The sequence below is a fragment of the Lissotriton vulgaris genome, chromosome 1_1 (genome assembly GCF_964263255.1).
Source record: "Lissotriton vulgaris chromosome 1_1, aLisVul1.2, whole genome shotgun sequence".
NCBI classification, from domain to species: Eukaryota; Metazoa; Chordata; class Amphibia; order Caudata; family Salamandridae; genus Lissotriton; species Lissotriton vulgaris.
This window is the reverse complement of record NC_141685.1, coordinates 1940448693-1940462588: the sequence shown is the minus strand read 5'-3', so window position 1 is coordinate 1940462588 and position 13896 is coordinate 1940448693. Positions and strand designations below refer to the sequence as shown.

General features: G+C 43.3%; 1 protein-coding gene across 1 annotated transcript in view; it reads left to right on the top strand.

Moving 5' to 3' along the window:
* The window catches only part of PPFIA2 (PPFI scaffold protein A2), a 1928138-nt gene that overhangs the window by 752216 nt on the left and 1162026 nt on the right, over nt 1-13896 (top strand). The window lies entirely within an intron of this gene.

The following is a 13896-nucleotide window of genomic DNA, read 5'->3' as shown; positions in this document are numbered from 1 at the left end:
CCCACCCAACATAGCCAGCCCCCAACCCCTACTCCAAAAAGTCAAAAAAGACAACACAAATCACCACATTCCAATGCCATCCATCAAGTTTCAGAAGGTTTATGCTGCCTGCTGGTGGTTTTCTGGTGCAGAATTGCACTTTTTGCAATTTAGCGAGTGCGAGATTGTTGCTTCACGACGCGAACGCGGCAAAATACCCGCTAAATCACCAAAACCACCCCAAAAGTCGGAAAACACACACAAAAATCACCACAAAGAAAATCAACTTATCAACTTACTTGTGAAATCAAATTTCGAATCCAAAAGTTATTACAAATGGCCCACCACCAACATAGCCAGCCCCCAACACCACCCCAAAAGTCGATTAACACACACAAAAATCACCACAAACAACATCAACTTATCAACTTACTTGTGAAATCAAATTTTGAATCCAAAAGGCCTCAAATCCAAATATCCAGCAGCATCCACAAAAAGTAATCCTTCCCAGTCAAGATCGAATCCAAAATGGCCAGGAAAGGAAACAGGAACAGGAAGTTGGAGACTGGGGCACTTCCTTCACCCCTCCCCAATGGGAGGAACTTGCTGGACAGGAACAGGAAGTTGGAGACTGGGCCACTTCCTTCCTTCACTCCTCCGCCATTTTTGTAATTTCGCGAGTGCGAGATTGTTGCTGCCCGCGCCGCGGGCCGCGAGCAGTGCGAACACAAGCAAAAAATCCGCAGCGCGCGGATTTGCGGATTTTGCGGGAAATCCGCGAATCTCGCGGATTGCGGATTTACCGAAAATCCGCAAAATCCGCGAGCGGAACGGATTTTGCGCCCATGCCTATCCTCTACAAGAAAAGGAGAAATCCTGAATTTCTGGATTGGACTTTAAGGAGGTAACTTTTTCAGCTGAACTAACCTGGTCTCTGCATCCGGCCTGCACTCCATCACAGTGCACCTGAACTTGTAACTTTCACCTAGTCTAGCATATCCAGAGGACTGAGAATTACACTTTCTACTTTTAGGTACTATACCTACCTAAAATTTTAAAATTGCATATTATCGTTATCATTGATTACATTTTTGCCATTTTGGTCTAATTTTATTTATTACATTTTTCATTATTTGTCTAAATAAGTGTGGGATAGCTCTTCTGTTGTGATTTCACATTATTGGTATTTGGGTGCTGCATAAATACTAAAATGTACCTCAACCAACTCTACGAAACATGTTAGCTTTGCCGCCGGTACAAGGCCATCACCGGTGTGGCAATTGCAACTCATGCGGAAGCACGATCGAGGGGAGAGAATTTGTTTATCGCAATAAGACAATCAAGCATGAATAATTTACCAATTGCCTTACAATGAACGTCATTTACTGTATACTTTGCCCATGTAACATGGCATATGTATGAAAAACGACTCAACAAATAAGAACACGGGTGACGCAACATAGATCTCGAATTAAATGCAAGGTGTTGACAGCACCAATGGTGAAACACTGTTTAGATAAGAATCATGGACCCCAAGACATTAGGTGGACGGTGTTGAAACATGTGAAAGGCCAACTAACAGAAAGCTTATTGTCAAGTTTTGAAGCCAAGTATATCCTCAAGCTAGGAACCATTGACAATGGCCTGAACAAACTTTCAGAGATACTACACTGTCTCTATTCAGGACCCACTATGTCTATTATACAGTGACACTTGACTTTCAATGATGCGGTTTGAAAAAGATCTCCGTATGACGCACTGTGAACCCCCCAGATGCTTCATCTATAAACGCGAGGCCGTTAAGCCAACATGAATACAAAGGAATTGGAGTAATCTCAGGACCATGTCAAACCTCATAATACATTGGAGGAGTGCCCCCTAGAGATTTGCAGAGAAATGCTCTCCAACAAAAAAGAGGTTCAATGGTGCACGATGTGCCCAACCTGTTAAAGGATATGGAAAGTCATTCTATTTGGAAGAAGACCCCTCACTCACCAACCTAGTTGGTGACATGCTTCATCATCGGGGTCCCACCTTGAAGGCCGAGTGCCAACAGGGTGTGCTTCGACACCTGATTACAGTGGAGCAGGTATTTTCTCTTTTTTATATGTGCAGTGCTATAGATACAGTAAGTGGTTTAAAAAGGGGGGCCAACGCTACTCACTCGTAGACTTTATTCCTGAGTGGTTGGACACCCCATTAAAAGAACTGTGACACCTCTTTCTAATTAGGTAGGCTTCGGTGTTCAAGAAGTGTGGTGTATAAAATCGCAACGTGTGTTATGTGATTAAAATACAGGTCTACATGTTTCAACCATCTTGCAATTGTCGGTTTTCGTCAGGACCAAAGTAAAAGACCTAGGTGGTGCCCGCACCCTAAGGCGTGCCCTTCCCTCGATCTGTGAGACAACTGGAACCACAAACTTGTGGCCCATTACAAAATTGTAGAGTAGTCTTCTCCCGTGTCTGGAAAATGCTATGGACCATTATCGAACAAATAAACCCTGGAAATAACCTTAACCAACGTTTGTTCGAAAAAGAACAAAGATGGATCTATAGATTGTCCACCCACAAGATCGGTCTCAATGATAATATCCCCTGGAATTTGATCATGGGGTAAGTCACACCTACCCAATTATCTCATGGGATTAACAAGTTATTTTATATGTAGCAGTAGTTCGGGTATGGTGCACTAGGCCTCTCTTTATGCTTCCAATTCCACAATTCCTGTGACATTTACCTAGAAAATGTCTCTGAAATACTCTTCATGGATATCCACAAATAGAATCGCATTTTCTCTGCCCAATTGCCGCCACTACTGAAAATATGTTGGAATATTGGCACCTCACTTGTGGTAATATTGCCCTGCACATAATAATTGCATTACTACGGATTAGCTTTGCTGTAGTGGCATAAATCCAAGAGCAGAACAGGGGTTGTGTCAACCGTTTTATTTTGTTGTCATCTAACTGCAAATCTGGATTTTTTTACTGATGGTAGTTTGCGGGACCCATAATGCATAACGACACTCAAACAAGGACACCCTTTAACATCAATTGGAGTCCAACTTACAGTTTCAAGGGTGTATCACCCTTTGTCCCATTTTGCACAAAGGAAAGGTCGCAGCTGATTGCTGTTTTTGGACTGCATTGTTTCACCCATCAGAGTTGCTTACTGGCTTCTTCATGTAAAATAAGTCCATAGAATTAGGGTGGATGGGGACCCCTTCCATGTTTGTTTTTTTAATAATGGAAATATACTGTATTGCAAAGGTTGTGTGTGGTGCAGTCACATATAGAATTTTAAACATCAGAATATGTGAGTTACCCTAAAAGGTTTTGGGAACATTGCTCCTCCATCTGTTAGAACTACCCATATATTTTTGTAAGCATTTATTTTTGAGAATGCATGGTATATGGAAGACAGAGGATGGCTGCTGCCGCAGCGGATACCCCCATCATTCATCTTATTCCTTGTTTGATGCTGTACAAGCAATTCTATTATTTAACCCATTGCAGAAGCTTTTGTTGTGATATTGGCTTATTGGCTGTCTATTCAATCCTTTGAGATTGATTGATTGTTTGACTTTAGGCTCTTGGTCAGTTTCCTGGCTTTGTGTTATACAAATTGAATCTGCTCTGCAGCTCACTAATTTGGTTTGTAATGTCACATGCCTAAAGGTCAGGTATGAGCAGAAGGAGGCAAAATAAAGGTGAGAAATAAGCAGTAAGAGGTGGAATAAAAGTAAGAAATGAGCAGAAAGAGGCACAATAAAGGTGAGAAACGAGCAGAAAGAGGCAAAATGAAGGTCAACAACTAGCAGCAAGAGACAAAATAAAGGTAAGACTTGAGCAAAAAGAAGGACCACCACCTGCCTGGGGCCAACACGTGATATTCAAAGAAGGGGGCCCACGCTGTTCTCCGTCCTGGAGCCAAATGTGGCCTTGGGGACCGTCACACCCCAGGGCCGGCTCCTGCTATGTCCCTGGGTGCCCACCCCCAGGATATAGCTGTTTGCTGTGACTTGATGGGAGTTGTAATCACAGCAAACACTCCTCTTCCAGCAAGCGAGAGGAGAAAATGCTTTGTCTGTTTCCTTGCCTGCTGTCAAGTGAGCAGGGAAACAGACAGATTGCTTTCACATACAGAGAGCTGCATGTTTAGCAGCTCCCCTTGGGTGAAAGCAATACGGGCACTCGTAGAATGGGGCTGGGACCAAAGGGGGTCTTGAGACTCCCCGTGCGGTCCCAGAGAAAAGCAGAAAGATTTAAAAGAAAGCTCAGAAACTAGCCGAAAGAGGAAGACTGTAATTATGATCTGATGCTCATGTAAAGCGCTCTGATACCTCCGGGTCTAGTCAGCGCTATATAAAACTTTTAAAATAATAACATAATTAAATAAATAAAGGTGAGAAACAAGCATGAGACAGAATAAAGGTGAGAAATGAGCAGAAAGAGGCAGAATAAAGGTCAGCATGAACAGGCAAAATAAAGGTCAGGTTTAAGCAGAAAGAGGCAAAATAAAAGTCAGACTTAAGCAGAAAGAGGCAAAATGAAGGTGAGAAATTAGCAGAAAGAAGCAGAGAAAAGGTGAGTAATGAGCAGCAAGAGGCAACATAAAGGTCAGCAATGAGCAGAAGGAGGCAAACTAATGGTTAGAAACGAGAAGAAAGAGGCAAAATAAAGATCAGCAACTAGCAGCGAGAGGCAAAATAAAGGTGAAGAAATGAACAGAAAGAGGTGGAATAACTAAAAAAAAAAGTCAGAATAGAGCAGAAAGAGGCAAGTTAAAGGTTTGAAATTAGCATAAAGAGGCAGAATAAAGGTCAGAAATTAGCAGAAGCGGGTAGAATAAAGGTTAGAAACGAGCCGAAAGAGGCAAAATATGAGTGAGAAACAAGCAGAAAGAGGAAACGTAGAGGTCAGAACCAGTAGCAAGAGGTACAATAAAGGTGAGAAATGAGCAGGAAGAGGCAGAAGAAAGGTCTTAAATGAGCAGAAAGAGGCTAAGACCTCGTCGGTGGCCCTGTCCCCTTTCTGAACTGCTATGCAAATGGACCGTCGGATGCACTTCTGGCCGGGAGATGAAGTCCCCTTGACTGCTGAGGGACGTTGGTAGCCCAGAACCCCTCTTGTTCCCCCAAGTAAGTCCCCCACAGTGGGATTGCTCAAACCTTGTTGAAGGCCTGCCCCTATTCTCAACCACTATGCAAAGAGGCCTCATGGTGCCCTACTGGTTTGGGAATAAAGTCCCCTTGTCTGCTTAGGATCGTTGGTGACCAAGAACCGCTCTTGCTGCCGCAAGTAAGTCCCCCACAGTGCCATTGCTCAAACCTCATCAGAGGCCCCGCCCCTTTTCTCAACCACTCTTGAAAGGGGCCTCCCGGTGTACTACTGGTTGTGGGATGACGTTTAGGGATGAGCACTCCAAAAACTCCACTCCGCTGGCAGTTGGCAGAGTTTTTGCCGTACTCCACATTTCATGCAGAGAACGGAGTGACAAATCTCTGCAAACTCCACTGGCGAAGGCGGAGTTTGACACCCACCCTTATCAGGGACTCCCACGCACACACAAATGTACCAACTTATAGCCCCATTCATATTCTCACACCCACTTGCAAACCTAATCAGACACTCATACACCCACTGAGACACTTATGCACTCACACACTTAGTGCCAAAGGTTAGTGGTTAAGAGTTAGGAAATAAAGTGTTTAGTTCCCTCAAGGTCAAAGTGCTTTGGAGCCCCATATTAATACGTGCATTTACACATCAACTAATTACATTCGTTCGTGGTACATTTTTGTTCACCCCCACTTACCAATGGTTTTCACAAGACCCTTGTTTCATTTGAAAAGTGTCATGTGCAGTATGTGGTCAACAAAGAAACACTACTATTAGTCACATTTGAAATGCCAATATAGATAATTTTTTCTAATGGATGTGGAAAGTAATGTACCTTGTTTAGATGGTCACTATACTTAAAATCTTAATTACTTTCACAAAAACAATTTCGGACCGTACAAAACGATATAAAAAACGTCAGCGGAGGGAAATGTGCACCTTTACTGTCATAGAAAAGCAGAGAGAGCTGTAAAGGAATGACAAACTTAGAAGACTCATCCTTCTCAACTCCCATCACCCAGTATTCACTACTAGTATAAAAAGTAAAGTGTAGGACTGCAAGTCTCAGGACACCAGAAACCAAAATAGAGCAATGCTCTGGAGTGTGAAGGTGAGCAGCGTTTAAACTGCTTATTGCACATCAGTAATACCAGAACAGACAAGAAACACTATGGACCAATAAGCCGTTATGTAGACAGAAGTACATTCATATGTAAAAATGTCCAATCCAATGTGTTAACAATTTTTATAATGAAACAATTAATATTTCATTATAAAAAATAATGGTTCAAATTAGTATGAAACATTTCAAGCAAACCGAAAGCAGTGACTTTGTCATGTATTGTGACAACCCTACATACATTTGAAACACTGTACATCCTTGCATTTCATCCTAGCATAAGAACATACGTTTACCTTGTGCTGTTGTGCGCTTACTTTTTCATATTTTCATGTAAACCACAGAGGGCTGTTATTTCCCAGCTTTGCTACCGGCATAGGTCTCTTATCTCCTGCAGTGTCATCTTTAATATTAGTATATTGTACCTGTGTGATGCCTTTCGGCTCTGCGTAATTAATGTACTAGTGTCTCAGAAAGCCGATAACTGTGTCTGCAAGTACAGTTGAATTATTATGGGGCAAGAGTTAAATCACTTGGTAGCCTGTCTCACTAAAATGCATTCATCTCTTCGCCACCTTTACACAGTAAAAGGCACAAAAATGATGGACGGAATGCAGAGCAAATCAAACATTCACCCCGGTCAAGAGATCTGTGTTAAATCCATTGTTTATCGTACTGGATATAAGCCACTTCAAAGAGATGTATGGTAATGTTCCAAATGCCCACTGTAATGAGTAACAGGACTCCAGCAGAATGCCTGTGAACATTACATGAAAAAAGAGGGCAGACTAAATACATTTATTTAAAGCCGGAAAAAAAGACTAACCGACTCAACAACAAAATCACCACTCTGAAAGGAACAAATGACACGCGGCACTTCGTAATGTTAAATTGTATGTAATGTCTGGTATTTGAAGAAATATCCCAGATACCTATTATTCTGAATTACAGAGCCCACAAAAAGCCTGTGAAAATGAACATTGTATAAGAGAAGCAGAATGCATGGGAGCAGACTGATTTAAGCCAATGGGGATGAACATTATATAAGAGGCAACACAAAGGTAAACTGATTGAAATTATATAAAGTCGGAAAGGAGGTCAACATGAGCATACATCATTCTGAGACGGTACTTGCTAAACCTCGCAAAAAATATTCTGAGTGAATTAGATGCAGCCATGTGAAAACTCACAAGCCCTTCAATAATGCCATACTGAAAGAGTCAAATGTTTGGTGCCAAATACGCCAAACGTCAAGAACACAACCACCATGTAAATACGCCTGAAGAAAAGTTAAAAATGAATAATCCCTAATAGTACTCAACTAAACGTAAAGGGTCCATACTATGCTTACTAGAAACGAGGGGTATACATTTACCTGTTCATAACAGATGCAGAAGAGGCAGAACCACTCCAAGCTGTAAAAACACGCTGTCTGCGAAGAGGAAGGGAGTATCGTAATCTCAGTGTAGGCCTCAAACATTCGGGGCTGTAAATCACTCCCCGAGTGTGCGAAAGATGGTTGATTAGCTAAACTCAAATGATTTCTGTAGACTGAATGTCTTTCTAACGCGTCAAAACGAAAACCGACACATGGCAAGAAGCACAAAAAAAACACACCTTCGGAGAAATGTCAAAAACACCACTTTCTTATCTCCGAATATTATGCAAGCTGCATCCAACCAGACCTACCACGTGCACAGATTATGTCCACAATGCCATTTAAGAGCGGCTTAAAACTATCGGTTTCGAAACCTTTCCTGCTCCCGGTGACTCCTGCGTGTCCTCTTATCACAGCGGTCTATCTCTTTGATGTGAACTGGAGGCACTGGGCCCTGAGGTATGTTAACAATTGACGCCGATTACCACTAATCAGCCCCCCGAGGTGCTTGCAACACCCGATTTCGCAGGCACTTTTGTAAAAAGTGTGGCCTTTTTGCAAAAGTGCCGATTTTGCGATTATTTTGCAAATCGCGAAATCCTGGAGGGTCTGAGCAGTGCAACTGGACACAGGAGTACAACTGGCCACGGATTTTTGTTTTGTGAAGTAGACACATTTTGACATTTGAAGGTGCAACACAATGCTCTACCCCTTGAAGTGTCTATGCTTTAAGGTTATGAATAGGTCTGGTGCAATGCATTCTCTCGTATTGATACCTCTCCACTGCCAACAGGGAAGGATTTGCTGTTTCTACCGATAACCTCACGGCCTTCTACTTGCAGATCGGCCATTACATCACAAGTATGAGCTTTTCCAATCATTCCAAGTCGTGGGTAGATTTTTCAACCATTGTTTTTTTTACCAGTTGAAATACATTATTTTGCAATAATTCCATTTATTTTGCGGAATGTTAGTTGTACAATGACTACTAATGTTAACGTTAGCAGTGAGTGGTTAAACGTTTCAAAGTTAAGCCGGGGGTATTCTGGATAAAAACTATTGTCATCAGGCATAACTTTATAAACCAAAACAACCAAAATATATTTAGACTAGTTCATAAATCTTTAGCATATAGATTCTATAAAGTCGAGGGTCGTAAACTACTTATCAACAGTGTTAAACAGTTTTCAAGACTTCCTACCAGAAGGTTCTTTTGAGTCGCATCAAAATGCACCCATATGCAACACCAGCCTCCAGTGAACCACCTAATTCAGGTAATTCATGTTACCGTGATCCTGCGGCTTTGAATGTTTATGTTAAAGCTTCACGCTGCACTAAGATTTGTAAAACCAAATTAGAAATTAAGTCTTTACTGTGAGAAATTACACCATTTTTGTTGTGATCTCCCCATTTTTGCATAACGATTTTGCTGGCTTTAGGACTAAATGAAGCAACGTGCATGTGCTATCCCCCTAAAACATATGCTATATATTATAACTCCCGGTTTGCCTATTTAACTTTCCTATATGGCCACTGTAAACGGTGCATAAAATATACCCATGTCATGGAAATCAAATGTCATATGCGGGCTGCAATGTTCAGTTATGCTACCCACACCTATGACAAAACATATATCGCCCTGGAGCATCACTGTGCACGAGTTTGCTTAAATGCCTGCAGTAACACCTGGCAAGGAAAACTATATTTTCCACATATGAAAAGCCTATGTTTTATAGTGGTGTTGTGGTAAATAAAAAGCTAGTTATTTACGCCGTGTCGGAATTTCTATAATTACGCAAGAAAATGGTAATGCATAAAATGAGGAGCAGAGTCCGTGGTCTTCGAGTTGAAAGGGTTTTATTCCAGAACTCGAGTTAAGGGAGAGCTCCTTCACCAAGCGGGTTCAGGAGTAGTCTGCTTTACTTGAAACATAACAGCACTTATATACAGTGTGAATACAATCAAAAGAAGGAGTTTCCCTTAGACTCGATTCAATCATTTCATGAAGTAACCATACAGTAAACATAGCATACTTGTTCTCATTTGAAGAATAACCTGAATAGCATATAAACAAACATATTGCATCGGGGTGATTGTGGTGGCAAGTTACAGAGTTGCTGGTATCTGAGGACAGAGAATCGAGGCATTGTTACTGGGTCATTTCTGGCGGAAAGGTAAAGAGGACGAGGCATTGTGCGTTCTTTGCTTCGTACACAAGGGTGGTGATGTCTCACAATGGTATGTGTGTGCAGCGGGGAAGAAGGAGAATGGGCTGTAGTAAACTATTCTTCTTCGTGGCTGTCTCGTGTGCTTGATTGTGTCTCCCTTTGGTTGTTTAACCCAACCCGTGGCTGTCCTCGCAAACTAGGAAATCATTGACGAGCGAGAGCCGCTCATTCGGTGACAGAGTTTAGGGAAGGGGGGTTTTCGAGTCACCCATCGGACTGACTCCGTTCTTGTCTAAGGGAAAATATCGAACGGGACGGAAACCCGTAGGTTACATGGTAGCTGGACATCATTCTTGGCATGTGTCAGCTTTACGAGAAAGAGAGCAGGCAAGAGGGGTGCAACGGGTTTGTGCTTGAAAATAGGAGAATCTGCTTGCCTGGTCGACGTTAGGATGGATAGGGTGCATGATGGGACACCAGAGGAAAAGGGAGCTTTTTAGTCAAATTCCACATTCCCTCCTTGTCCCATAGAAACCCTATTACAGAAATTCTTAATCAATTTCTATGTTCATCAGGTCGTATACTTGCTCCTGCAACATAATTATTTCATTTTTCTTTCCTCTGTTTCGTGGATGAGGAGTACAGGAAGTGGCACACAGTCCACAAAGGGCGGGCCACACTGGACACAGAGGCAACAGGTGAAGATAGTGGCCAAAACGAGGCCCAGGACTGTTAGTGCCTTCCACCCCCAGGTGGACAGGAGGTCCCAAAACCAGCCGGTCAGGGACCATGTGCCGGTGTCCATATCCAATTTGTCGGATAGAACATGGAGGCGGGAGATAGCAGAATAAACTGATGGGGCGTTGTTGGGAATAAATACACAACAACTGGACCCTATTACCTTACACACCCCACCACGGTCGGCTAACAGGACATCTAAAAGTATACGGTGCTGCAGGGTCATGAGTCTGTCTGCAGCGACCTCAGCTGTAATGTTATTTAAGGCGCCAGTTGTTTCATCTATGGCGGCCTGAACTACACGGGTTACTTGCCGGATGTGGCGACTATTTGCCATAGATCCCCAGAAAGGGAGAAAACCTTTAAAGAAGTCTCCTACTTCTTGTCCTGTAGTATCTTCTGCATCTATGACTCCCCTTCGTTGTCTTCTAACTTGGGTCAGAGGGTCAATCAGGTGGTAATTGGCAGGGGCTGTGTAAGTCGGTGGTAATAAGAATGCGATGTAGCATTTTCCAGACCAGCCTTGGGGCAGCCAGGTGCGTGCATGGGGTCCACAAATGAAATAGGTGTTTGGGGCAGTTACTATGGTCGGAAAAACAGGAGCGGGCAGTGTGTATGTCCTGTCACACTCGCTGTTCCCCATTACCTCTCCTTTTCCTTTCCCCCTTATGCAAAACCGACCGTTTTGCGGTACTACCCAACCTCCTTGATCTGTCCGCCTTTGATCGACGGAAAACATTTCCCTGAAGGAAGCAATGTCATGGAACTGAGAGTAACTGATATTTTCGTGATCTTCGGCCCTCCCCCAGGTAACAGTGGGATCCACCATTTTAGAAACAGCCTTTACTATTTTGGTCTTTACCTCGTTCCAATTACTTTTGTTTTTCAGTTTGGTCGGGGGAATGTTTCTGACGGAGGCAGAGAATATCATGGCTAAGGCATAGGCGGATCCTGAATAACCAAACGAAAGGGAGAAAAAGGGTATTCCCTTATGCACGGAATGTGGCATCAAGCCACAAACCCAACAGTTTGTCTTGTTGACTATGAGCTGGTGTTTGTGGAGGGTGGAAATGAATATATTATTTATAAATTCCTTTCTTCTGTCCTCGAGGTGTGGGGGAAGATCAACATAGGAATGCATAGTGGTATTCTTTACAAGTGTGGAAGAATGTGGAGGGAAAACTGTACATAAGATCTATCCTAGACAAGCTGCTACACAGCAAACAAGCAACATTGTAAATAGAAAGATCGAGAACCTGCTATGCAGTAATTTTACATAATTAGTCTTTTTCCATTGACGCACCGCGTCATTTCTCCTCATCATGTCTATGGATTTAGTATCAAGATGTCTCTGGACATGAGATCAAAACGTCTCCCAGCAGCCGCTTCACCAAGAGCTTGTTCCTGGGCTTAATTAGCCACCGGCGCGTTATGATCAGGTGCAATGTCTTTAGTCTGTTTTTGGTGGGATCGCAGCCGCGATCGGTATTCCTGTTGAGGAGTGAGTTCTGGAATTGGTGAAATTATATCCGGGGCGTTGGTAGTTGTTGAACAAGGCACAGTGTCTGTGGGTGTAGATCCGAAAAATTTCCGACAGTGGCTAGCGTGGAGCCATCCTTTGCGTCCTTCCACTTTGACGGCGGTCCTCGTCGTCAAGAGGACCAGTTTAGGAGCTGTCCATCTCTTTTCCAGGGGGCTGGTACGGTCGAAATTACGGATCAGGATCCAGTCCCCGGGCCTGATCGCGTGTTCTCCAGGCGTGGTGAGGTCTGGAAATGCTGCTGTGACCTGTGAACGACAAGATTGGAGTGCAGACTTCAAGGAAGCCAGGTAATCTGTCAACATATTAGAATCAATGTCAGTCAGTTTTCTAGGAGAAGGGACACCCCAGATGTTAGGAGGTCTCCCGAATATTATTTCGAAAGGGGACAGTTCCGTCCAGGAATGTGCCACCATTCGCATATAAAAGAGAGCGACCGGGAGGTGTCTGAATGTCTAGCACATCTTTTAAGGGATCCCTCACTACCATAGTGACAGTCTGTGTGGGTAACTGAGAGTCTGATGTGTTCACTGGACTCTGGGCTGTCTGCTTAGCAGTTCGGTCCGCTAAGTCATTTCCTTTGGATATGGTGTCTGTAGCTTTGGTATGTGCTTTGCATTTCAGAATAGCTATGGCTGTAGGTAGGTGTATGGCATCTAATAGGGCTTGAATCAGGGGACCATGTTGTATTTTGGCCCCATGTGAGGTAAGGAAACCTCTTTCCTGCCATAACACTCCAAAATTGTGAACTACACCGAATGCATACTGGGAATCGGTATAGATGTTCACTTTCAATTGTTTTGCCCATATGCAGGCCTGAGTCAGAGCGATGAGCTCCGCTGCTTGAGCTGACAAAATGTCAATTCTTTAAGTCTCTATAATTTTACAGTCTGTTGTTACTGCATAGGCTGCTACTAACTCTCCAGAACTTTGTTCTCATGCATGATCCATCCACATAGTGTTACATCAGGATCTGGGAGTGCAACATCTGTTAGGTCTTGTCTTGGTTTTGTCACTACGTCGATCATTTCCACACAGTCATGTTGTGTTGTGTCATCTGAGCTTGAGGGCAAAAGGGTAGCAGGATTCAATACATTGCATCATCTGATCTCTATGTGTGGCTGAAAGAGCGTTAGTTTGTATCCTGTCAGTCTTGCTACAGTCAGGTGTTGGGTCTGTGTTCTGTTCAGAAGGACTTCCACAGCATGTGGTACTTGTACTATCAGGGGATGTCCTAACACATTGAGTCACTTTGTCTTATGGCCAGGGCTGTAGCCGCAACGATTTCAGACATGCAGGCAAAGCTTGTGCTACGGGGTCCAATGTGCTAGAAAAATAAGCACAGGGTCTGTTTCTTCCTGCTTGGTCTTGTGTGAGGACGGATAGTGCTGTTCCGTCACGTTCTGTCACGAACAGGGTAAAAGGCTTGCTATAGTTCGGGGTGGCCAGAACTGGTGCTTGACACAGAGCTAGTTTTAGAGCTTCAAATGCTTGGGAGTGTTTTGATGTCCAAGGGAGAGTTGTATGAGTGGCTGCTTCCACTGTGGTTAACTGTATAAGTGGCTTGACTATGTGGGCATACTGAGGGATCCATTGTCTGCAATATGAAGTGAGACCAATGAATGCGCGAACTTCTTTCTGTGACTTTGGCTGTGAAATTGTCGAAATCAGTTGGATTCGTTCTTGTGTTAGTTGCCTACCCTCTTTCGACAGCAAATGTCCTAAGTAAGCTACTTGCTGTGCGCAGAACTGTAATTTTGAGGGAGACACCTTGTGACCTTTGTCCATCAGGAAATGTAGGACTGTGAGAGATGCTTTTTCACATTCTGGTTCTGTCCTTGCAGTGACGAG